This window comes from Tribolium castaneum, unplaced genomic scaffold, assembly GCF_031307605.1.
Source record: "Tribolium castaneum strain GA2 unplaced genomic scaffold, icTriCast1.1 ptg000083l, whole genome shotgun sequence".
In the NCBI taxonomy this organism is placed as follows: domain Eukaryota; kingdom Metazoa; phylum Arthropoda; class Insecta; order Coleoptera; family Tenebrionidae; genus Tribolium; species Tribolium castaneum.
Window position 1 is genome coordinate 20,001 of NW_026986680.1, and position 10,825 is coordinate 30,825.

General features: G+C 42.9%; 2 non-coding genes and 1 pseudogene across 2 annotated transcripts; all 3 read left to right on the top strand.

Moving 5' to 3' along the window:
• The first annotated feature begins 3,374 nt into the window (after window positions 1-3,374).
• Window positions 3,375-5,297, top strand: LOC135267729 (small subunit ribosomal RNA). The gene has a single exon (XR_010336109.1). It is a non-coding gene; the product is annotated as a small subunit ribosomal RNA (ribosomal RNA).
• Window positions 5,298-7,355: 2,058 nt separating this feature from the next.
• LOC135267727 (5.8S ribosomal RNA) lies at window positions 7,356-7,512 on the top strand. The gene has a single exon (XR_010336107.1). It is a non-coding gene; the product is annotated as a 5.8S ribosomal RNA (ribosomal RNA).
• A 476-nt stretch (window positions 7,513-7,988) lies between these two features.
• On the top strand, window positions 7,989-10,825 carry LOC135267730 (large subunit ribosomal RNA; annotated as a pseudogene; the record flags this gene model as incomplete).

Consider the following 10,825-nt stretch of genomic DNA (forward strand, 5'->3'; position numbering starts at 1 on the left):
TACATAGTACAGACGAAGTACGACGTTTGCGAAGTACGGCACTCAAAATCGTGATTTTCTTGTACGACGTTTATTTGCACGCGCTGTCGACTGCGACGAGGTTTAGCGTTCACTTGACTTTGTACATAGTATAGACGAAGTACGACGTTTGCGAAGTACGGCACTCAAAATGGTGATTTTCTTGTACGACGTCTATTTGCACGTGCTGCCGACTGCGACGGAGTACAGCGTTCAATTGACTTTGTGCATAGTACAGACGAAGTACGACGTTTGCGAAGTACGGCACTCAAAATCATGATTTTCTTGTAAGACGTTTATTTGCAGTTGCTTCCGACTGCGACGAAGTACAGCGTTCAATTGACTTTGTACATAGTACAGACGAAGTACGACGTTTGCGAAGTACGGCACTCAAAATCATGATTTTCTTGTAAGACGTTTATTTGCAGTTGCTTCCGACTGCGACGAAGTACAGCGTTCAATTGACTTTGTACATAGTACAGACGAAGTACGACGTTTGCGAAGTACGGCACTCAAAATCATGATTTTCTTGTAAGACGTATATTTGCAGTTGCTTCCGACTGCGACGAAGTACAGCGTTCAATTGACTTTGTACATAGTACAGACGAAGTACGACGTTTGCGAAGTACGGCACTCAAAATCATGATTTTCTTGTACGACGTTTATTTGCACTTGCTGTCGACTGCGACGAAGTTTAGCGTTCATTTGACTTTGTACATAGTACAGACGAAGTACGACGTTAGCGAAGTACGGCACTCAAAATCGTGATTTTCTTGTACGACGTTTATTTGCACGCGCTGTCGACTGCGACGAGGTTTAGCGTTCACTTGACTTTGTACATAGTATAGACGAAGTACGACGTTTGCAAAGTACGGCACTCAAAATCGTGATTTTCTTGTACGACGTTTATTCGCACGTGCTGCCGACTGCGACGAAATGCAGCGTTCATAGTACAAACGAAGTACGACGTTCACAAAGTGATGAAGTAAAACGTAAACAATAAATAATATAATAATTTTATTTGTGTTGTATATAATGAAAAAACAGCAAATTTTTTTGCAAATTACGTATCTGTAAATAAATGTAAACATTTAGCAACTAATCAAAATTGTTTTTTTTGCCTAGATATTAAAGTAAAACATAAAAATACATTAAATTTATAAAATGCAACCCGCAGCACACTAGATGTGCATTAATATTGCATAACCTTTACGAAGTACGACGTCCAAAAATATTAATTTTTTTTTATATTGAGGTTAAAAGTGAGAAAACATAAATTAATAATAATGCAACCTGCAATACACTTAATATGTACTGATCTTGCATAACCTTCACGAAGTACTACGTTTAAATATAAATTAATATTATTGTGACCCGCAATACACTAAATTTGTATCAATATTGCATAACCTACACGAAGTACGACGTTCAAGAATATTAAAGAATTTTATTTGTGTTGTATATAATAAAAAAACAGCAAATTTTTTTGCAAATTACGTATCTGTAAATAAATGTAAACATTCAGCAACTAATCAAAAGTGTTTTTTTGCCTAGACATTAAAGTAAATCATAAGAATACATTAAATTTATAAAATGCAACCCGCAGCACAACAGATGTGCATCAATATTGCATAACTGTTACGAAGTACGACGTCCAAAAATATTAAATTTTTTTTTATATGAAGGTAAAAAGTGAGAAAACATAAATTAATAATAATGCAACCTGCAATACACTTAATGTGTACTGATGTTGCATAACCTTCACGAAGTACTACGTTCAAATATAAATTAATATTATTGCGACCCGCAATACACTAAATTTGTATCAATATTGCATAACTTACACGAAGTACGACGTTTAAAAATATTAAATGTTTTATTTGTAGTTTGCATATAATAAAAAAAAAAACAAATTTTTATGTAAATTACGTATCTATAAATAAACGTACACATTTAACAATTAAATAAACATAGTATTTTGGCCTAGATATTAAATTAAAACATAAAAATGCATAATATTTATTAAAATGCAACTTGCAATACAGCAAATGTGTATTAATATTGCATAACCTTTACGAAGTACGACGTTCACGAAGTACGTCGTTTACGAAGTGCGACGTTTACGAAGTACGTCGTTTACGAAGTGCGACGTTCACGAAGTACGTCGTTTACGAAGTGCGACGTTCACGAAGTACGTCGTTTACGAAGTGCGACGTTCGCGAAGTACGACGTCTACACATTAGGGCACTCAAAATTATTGTTACGTTGTACGACATTCAGACGTTCCAACTGCGACTAACTACAGCATTCATTTGACTTTGCACATACGACGAACGAAGTACGACGTTTACGAAGTACGGCGCTTAAAATAATTTTGTTTTTATTAATTAATTATTTTTTTTAAAACAAACGTTTTTATAATTAAATTTTATAATGGTTTAAATATAAAATATGACTTTTTAATATTATCAATATTTAAAATATTTTCTCCCTTTTGTGTGTATGCCTTATAGTTATAGAGCTGTGCGCTTCGGTAGACGTCGCCTGTGGAGCTATGTCAGTGGAGCGGTGCGCACATCCAATACCGAGCGGCTGCCTCGATCGGTGTCGCGCTGGTATACATATGGTAGTGGTGTGTGTCGATGCGTTGAGTGAGGCGATATGAACGGTGTAACGGTTTAGTCGAAGTTTATCATAAATGACGACGACAAAACGACCGATTATGTATACGTTCTGCATTTGCTTCCAATTTATCGACGTTTATCGCACATTTCCGCTATCGAATTCGAATAGGGCTTTGCTTGCGAGATTGCTTTATTTTGTGATTTTGTGGCTCGCCCAGTTCCCCACAGCGAGATTGCGGATGCGGCAAAACGTATTCTCTTACGTTGGCGGTCCTTATGCAATCAAACTTTGTTGAACTAACAAATGTTTGTGATTTAAACAAACAAAAATAATAAATGCGTCAACTCTCTAATATCCGAGCGAGAATATTTATATAATATTCGTAACGTTTATGGATTCGAAAGAATTTCATAAATTCACGTCGCATTCAATCTTGCGAAGAGTGAAGAGAATGTTTGAACTTTTAAATCGGCAAAGGTAAAAAATAATATTATAAATATTATTATTATGCCTTTATTGACCGATATATGTGTTGTGGTGTTTAACGACTACGACGACGATGATGACGATACATTTATCTCTATATCGTACGAAGAAAAGAAGAAACAGCGTGGCGTTACTTTCTTATATGTTAGATTGTTTCGCACAAACGCGCATATTCTTCATCTTTATAAACGATGATGATGAGTATTTTATTCTCTCGTCTGTCTCAAAAAACACAAAAACACAGTTCCCTGGTTGATCCTGCCAGTAGTCATATGCTTGTCTCAAAGATTAAGCCATGCATGTCTCAGTACAAGCCAAATTAAGGTGAAACCGCGAAAGGCTCATTAAATCAGTTATGGTTCCTTAGATCGTACCCACATTTACTTGGATAACTGTGGTAATTCTAGAGCTAATACATGCAAACAGAGCTCCGACCGGAGACGGAAGGAGCGCTTTTATTAGATCAAAACCAATCGGTGGCGGTTTCGCCGTCATCGTACAACTTGGTGAATCTGAATAACTTTACGCTGATCGCACGGTCTCGCACCGGCGACGCATCTTTCAAATGTCTGCCTTATCAACTGTCGATGGTAGGTTCTGCGCCTACCATGGTTGTAACGGGTAACGGGGAATCAGGGTTCGATTCCGGAGAGGGAGCCTGAGAAACGGCTACCACATCCAAGGAAGGCAGCAGGCGCGCAAATTACCCACTCCCGGCACGGGGAGGTAGTGACGAAAAATAACGATACGGGACTCATCCGAGGCCCCGTAATCGGAATGAGTACACTCTAAACCCTTTAACGAGGATCAATTGGAGGGCAAGTCTGGTGCCAGCAGCCGCGGTAATTCCAGCTCCAATAGCGTATATTAAAGTTGTTGCGGTTAAAAAGCTCGTAGTCGAATTTGTGTCCCGCGCCGCCGGTTCATCGTTCGCGGTGTTAACTGGCGTTTCGCGGGACGTCCTGCCGGTGGGCTTAGCTCGAGAGGGCGGCCCAACTCAATCCCGCCGCGGTGCTCTTCATTGAGTGTCGAGGTGGGCCGGCACGTTTACTTTGAACAAATTAGAGTGCTTAAAGCAGGCTAAAACTTCGCCTGAATACTGTGTGCATGGAATAATGGAATAGGACCTCGGTTCTATTTTGTTGGTTTTCGGAACCCCGAGGTAATGATTAATAGGAACGGATGGGGGCATTCGTATTGCGACGTTAGAGGTGAAATTCTTGGATCGTCGCAAGACGGACAGAAGCGAAAGCATTTGCCAAAAACGCTTTCATTGATCAAGAACGAAAGTTAGAGGTTCGAAGGCGATCAGATACCGCCCTAGTTCTAACCATAAACGATGCCAGCTAGCGATCCGCCGACGTTCCTCCGATGACTCGGCGGGCAGCTTCCGGGAAACCAAAGCTTTTGGGTTCCGGGGGAAGTATGGTTGCAAAGCTGAAACTTAAAGGAATTGACGGAAGGGCACCACCAGGAGTGGAGCCTGCGGCTTAATTTGACTCAACACGGGAAACCTCACCAGGCCCGGACACCGGAAGGATTGACAGATTGAGAGCTCTTTCTTGATTCGGTGGGTGGTGGTGCATGGCCGTTCTTAGTTGGTGGAGCGATTTGTCTGGTTAATTCCGATAACGAACGAGACTCTAGCCTGCTAAATAGGCGTATTTCGACATCCCAAATGCCGGCTGGAGCCGGGTTCGCCCGGTCTCTATGTGCGGTTTTTACTGTCGGCGTACAAACAATTCTTCTTAGAGGGACAGGCGGCTTCTAGCCGCACGAGATTGAGCAATAACAGGTCTGTGATGCCCTTAGATGTTCTGGGCCGCACGCGCGCTACACTGAAGGAATCAGCGTGTCCTCCCTGACCGAGCGGTCCGGGTAACCCGCTGAACCTCCTTCGTGCTAGGGATTGGGGCTTGCAATTGTTCCCCATGAACGAGGAATTCCCAGTAAGCGCGAGTCATAAGCTCGCGTTGATTACGTCCCTGCCCTTTGTACACACCGCCCGTCGCTACTACCGATTGAATGATTTAGTGAGGTCTTCGGACCGGTGCGCGGTGGCGTTTCGACGTTGCCGATGTTGCTGGGAAGATGACCAAACTTGATCATTTAGAGGAAGTAAAAGTCGTAACAAGGTTTCCGTAGGTGAACCTGCGGAAGGATCATTAACGTGTAAATGTTGTTGTTTAGTTGTCACACATACACACACATTTTGTCTGTGCTGATCAACAAAAAACACACATACATACACTATTCGTATGATGATCAATTCTCATACAAAATTCTTTATTATGCGTCGAACGGAAAAGCAACAACGGGTCGTCTTGCATTAAGCGGATCTGTTGTTACGTTTTTCGATTTATTTTATAAATCGATTGTAAACGTGCCGTAAACGACGTTTTCAAAGAATTTTTTCGAACATTAACACGAATCAATATTGTCGAAAGATGGTTATGTGCTAACGTTTTATTATTGCTTTCGCAGTGCCGGTCTTAGCGTATTTCCATCATCGTATTCGCTTCGAAAAAAAGTACTAATACACAGTGGTGGTGTATAATTAATGTGCAAGAGATGTTGTTGTTGTTGTTGTAGTATTTGTATATGGTTGGAGTTATTTATAATAACAAACAAGAATGAATGAATGAATAATAATGGTGTCTGCCAATACGATCGTACTTTATGTACACGACTAAAACTTTATACATACAAACCATAATAATAAATAAACTCGAAACAACCAACAACAAAATTAATACGCTACTGTACATACAAATACACATTTATACATACCATCATTTTACTTAACCGATGGTGAGTGATGTTTGAAAAATAAACGCTTAGGCTTACGGTTTTGTAAGCCAGTCTTTGCGTATTTTCTTCATCGTATTCGCTTCGGAAAAAAGAAAATAAAGATGGTGTATAATTAATGTGTAAAAGAGATGTTGTAGTTGTAATTTAATTTGTAAATGGTTGGAGTTTATTAATAAATAAAAGGGGCTGTCTATTCGTCTGTACTTTATGTACAAGACTAAAACTTTATACATACAAACCATAATAATAAATAAACTCGAAACAACCAACAACAAAATTATTACGCTACTGTACATACAAATACACATTTATACATACCATCATTTTACTTTACCGATGGTGAGTGATGTTTGAAAAATAAACGCTTAGGCTTACGGTTTTGTAAGCCAGTCTTTGCGTATTTTCTTCATCGTATTCGCTTCGGAAAAAAGAAAATAAAGATGGTGTATAATTAATGTGTAAAAGAGATGTTGTAGTTGTAATTTAATTTGTAAATGGTTGGAGTTTATTAATAAATAAAAGGGGCTGTCTATTCGTCTGTACTTTATGTACAAGACTACAAAAACGTTTTATAACAATAAAAAGCTCGAAACAACCAATAACAAAATATACTACTACTATACTACTATACATACAAACGCACATTTATAAATACATAAAATCAATTTACTTTATCGATAGTGAGTGATGTTTGGAAAAAAACGCTTAGGCTTACGGTTTTCGGGTACCTGGGTTCCGCATGCGTCGAAGTAATAATTTACTTTAACGACGCGACGAACCGTAGGAATCTAAATAAAAAAGTTTATTAACTTTTTTAGATTCTGTGGGTTTTAAATGATATACGCCCGACTGACGAAGGAACGTTTTGCACTGCCTGTGCTTTTCTTTTGATTCGTTTTTATGTCGACGGACGTTCTTAGAATGCCCACCAAACGACGTATCACACAAAACACCCTACAATTGTATTGTTTGGTAAATATTGTTGTGATTAAGTTTGTAGCTGTGGCGTTTGTTTGAAGAAAACGTCTGGTTTTTCGACATATTTTCTATTTAATAAATATACATAATGCTTATCGCAAAAGGAGCAGAGTTTTATAGACAAAGTTGATAGAGAAAAAAAACCTAATAGATATATATACGTATTTATAAAACGTTAATATCATCGGGTTATTCTTTATGTAAACTTAAACTATAACTGCATACTCTTTTCGATAAGTAGAAACAAATGCCACTTTAATTAAATAAAATATTATAAAATATAACGCCGAACGTTTCTTTCGATTGGTCCGTTTCTCACATATACATCACAATTGTAATAACCTTAAGTAGTTATTTTTGTTGTTGTGTGATGATGAAACGATTTCGATGTGGAACGGTGCGTTATGTAATAATATTTTAAATTTGTTTGAAAAGATTACCCTGAACGGTGGATCACTTGGCTCGTGGGTCGATGAAGAACGCAGCTAATTGCGCGTCAACTTGTGAACTGCAGGACACATGAACATCGACATTTCGAACGCACATTGCGGTCCTCGGATATACTGTTCCCGGACCACTCCTGGCTGAGGGTCGTGTCAATTTCAAAGACTGCTCGGTTTTTGTCTTAAACACAGCGCACAATGTTGTGTAGACAATTACGTCGGAGCGTGTTGGGTGCAAATATGACGCGTTACTATAATTGTTAATTGATTGTCGGTTGTCATAATAAAATATTATGCAACGTAGACAACAATAAAAACAATATAAAAAATAACGCGGCATCCTAAAACGCAATAGCGGCTGACATTCTTATTAGTTTGTTGGTACAAGTTGGTTTAGACGTAGCACGTCCGATATTAAAAAGCAGCCACAACGCTTAAATTTCGAACGAAGCGATCGTCGTGTCCGAGACGTTAAAGTTGTTTATATGCATATTTTATGCACTATAATTAACAACAACAACATTCTCGCAACGACGTCAGATCGATGTTTGAAATTGTTTGGAGGCAGCCATATAAACGGAATACGTGTAATTATCGTCTGACAAAATAAAGGCAAATTTATATTTGCGACCTCAGAGCAGGTGAGACTACCCGCTGAATTTAAGCATATTATTAAGCGGAGGAAAAGAAACTAACTAGGATTTCCTTAGTAGCGGCGAGCGAACAGGAAAAAGCCCAGCACTGAATCCCGCGGCCGAAACCGGACGCCGGGAAATGTGGTGTTAGGGAGGATCCGTCATCCCGAGATTGTGCGACGCGTCCAAGTCCATCTTGAACGGGGCCACAGCCCATAGAGGGTGCCAGGCCCGTAGTGACCGTTGCCGATAACGGGAGGATCTCTCCTCAGAGTCGGGTTGCTTGAGAGTGCAGCCCTAAGTGGGTGGTAAACTCCATCTAAGGCTAAATATGACCACGAGACCGATAGCGAACAAGTACCGTGAGGGAAAGTTGAAAAGAACTTTGAAGAGAGAGTTCAATAGTACGTGAAACCGTTCAGGGGTAAACCTGAGAAACCCGAAAGGTCGAAAGGGGAGATTCAGCGTGACTCGATAGCGGCGCTAAATGATCGTGCGACGAACGGCGTACGCGTCGTTCGCGCCTTTTGTTTATGCGAACCGAAGTCGAACGCGTGCACTTCTCCCCCAGTAGGACGTCGCGATCCTTTGGGTGTCGATCTAAGGCCCGCGGTGGAGCCCGTTCGAACGGTTCGCCGTTTCGGACGAACCCGCGGTGTTTCCCGGTCGACTCGCTCGAAGGTATGCATATGGCGCCGGGCCGCTACACAGTTAGCGTCCGACCATTGGCAAGCGCGTTCGTTTATGACGGTAATCGCACCTGGTGTCGGTTCTGTCTACGAATGGCTGTTCGCCAATGAGTTCTCGGACAGACTCGGTTGAAACGCCGATCTGCGACGCTATAGCTTTGGGTACTTTCAGGACCCGTCTTGAAACACGGACCAAGGAGTCTAGCATGTGCGCGAGTCATTGGGACATGACTAAACCTAAAGGCGCAATGAAGTGAAAGTTCGTCTTGCACGGACTAAGGGAAGATGGGCGGCCGTTACGGCTGTCGCCCCGCACTCCCGGGGCGTCTCATTCTCATTGCGAGAAGAGGCGCACCAAGAGCGTACACGCTGGGACCCGAAAGATGGTGAACTATGCCTGGTCAGGACGAAGTCTGGGGAAACCCTGATGGAGGTCCGTAGCGATTCTGACGTGCAAATCGATCGTCGGAACTGGGTATAGGGGCGAAAGACTAATCGAACCATCTAGTAGCTGGTTCCCTCCGAAGTTTCCCTCAGGATAGCTGGCGCTCGTCGCTTACGAGTTTCATCCGGTAAAGCGAATGATTAGAGGCATTGGGGTCGAAACGGCCTCAACCTATTCTCAAACTTTAAATGGGTGAGATCTCCGGCTTGCTCGAACTTTATATGAAGCCGCGAGACTCGAATCAGAGTGCCAAGTGGGCCATTTTTGGTAAGCAGAACTGGCGCTGTGGGATGAACCAAACGCCGAGTTAAAGCGCCTAAATCGACGCTTATGGGATACCATGAAAGGCGTTGGTAACTTAAGACATCAGGACGGTGGCCATGGAAGTCGGAATCCGCCAAGGAGTGTGTAACAACTCACCTGCCGAAGTTACTAGCCCTGAAAATGGATGGCGCTGAAGCGTCGTGCTTATACTCGGCCGTCAGCGGCATGTGCGGTCGGTTATTTAATTAACCGGCCATGAAGCCCTGACGAGTAGGAGGGTCGCGGCGGTGAGCGCAGAAGGACTGGCCGTGAGGCCGTCTGGAGCCGCCGTCGGTGCAGATCTTGGTGGTAGTAGCAAATACTCCAGCGAGGCCCTGGAGGACTGACGTGGAGAAGGGTTTCGTGTGAACAGCCGTTGCACACGAGTCAGTCGATCCTAAGCCCTAGGCGAAAGCCGATGTTGATGTGGTGTAGATATGTCGTTGGTTCGTTTTTAATTCGAACGTAAACGTACGAAGCGAGCACACACCCATTGGGCGAAAGGGAATCCGGTTCCTATTCCGGAACCCGGCAGCGGAACCGTTAATAATTCGGGCCCTCGCAAGAGAGTTCGTCGGGGCAACCCAAAAGGACCCGGAGACGCCGTCGGGAGATCCGGGAAGAGTTTTCTTTTCTGCATGAGCGTTCGAGTTCCATGGAATCCTCTAGCAGGGAGATATGGTTTGGAACGCGAAGAGCACCGCAGTTGCGGCGGTGTCCGGATCTTCCCCTCGGACCTTGAAAATCCGGGAGAGGGCCACGTCGAGGCGTCGCGCCGGTTCGTACCCATATCCGCAGCAGGTCTCCAAGGTGAAGAGCCTCTAGTCGATAGAATAATGTAGGTAAGGGAAGTCGGCAAATTGGATCCGTAACTTCGGGATAGGATTGGCTCTGAGGATCGGGGCGTGTCGGGCTTGGCGAGGAAGCGGGTCGCGGCTGACGTGCCGGGCCTGTGCGAGGTGAAGCGTTGTTCCGTTTCGGCGGTCAATGTCGAATCCGAGTTCGGTCCCGTGCCTTTTGGCCTCCCGCGGAACCGTCTTGCTGCGAGGCTCGGGTGCGCCCGTCAGGGCGTCCGGAAGTCCTCTTCGGCCGCCATTCAACGGTCAGCTCAGAACTGGCACGGACCGGGGGAATCCGACTGTCTAATTAAAACAAAGCATTGCGATGGCCCCTGCGGGTGTTGACGCAATGTGATTTCTGCCCAGTGCTCTGAATGTCAACGTGAAGAAATTCAAGCAAGCGCGGGTAAACGGCGGGAGTAACTATGACTCTCTTATGGTAGCCAAATGCTCGTCATCTAATTAGTGACGCGCATGAATGGATTAACGAGATTCCCGCTGTCCCTACCCACTATCTAGCGAAACCACTGCCAAGGGAACGGGCTTGGAAAAA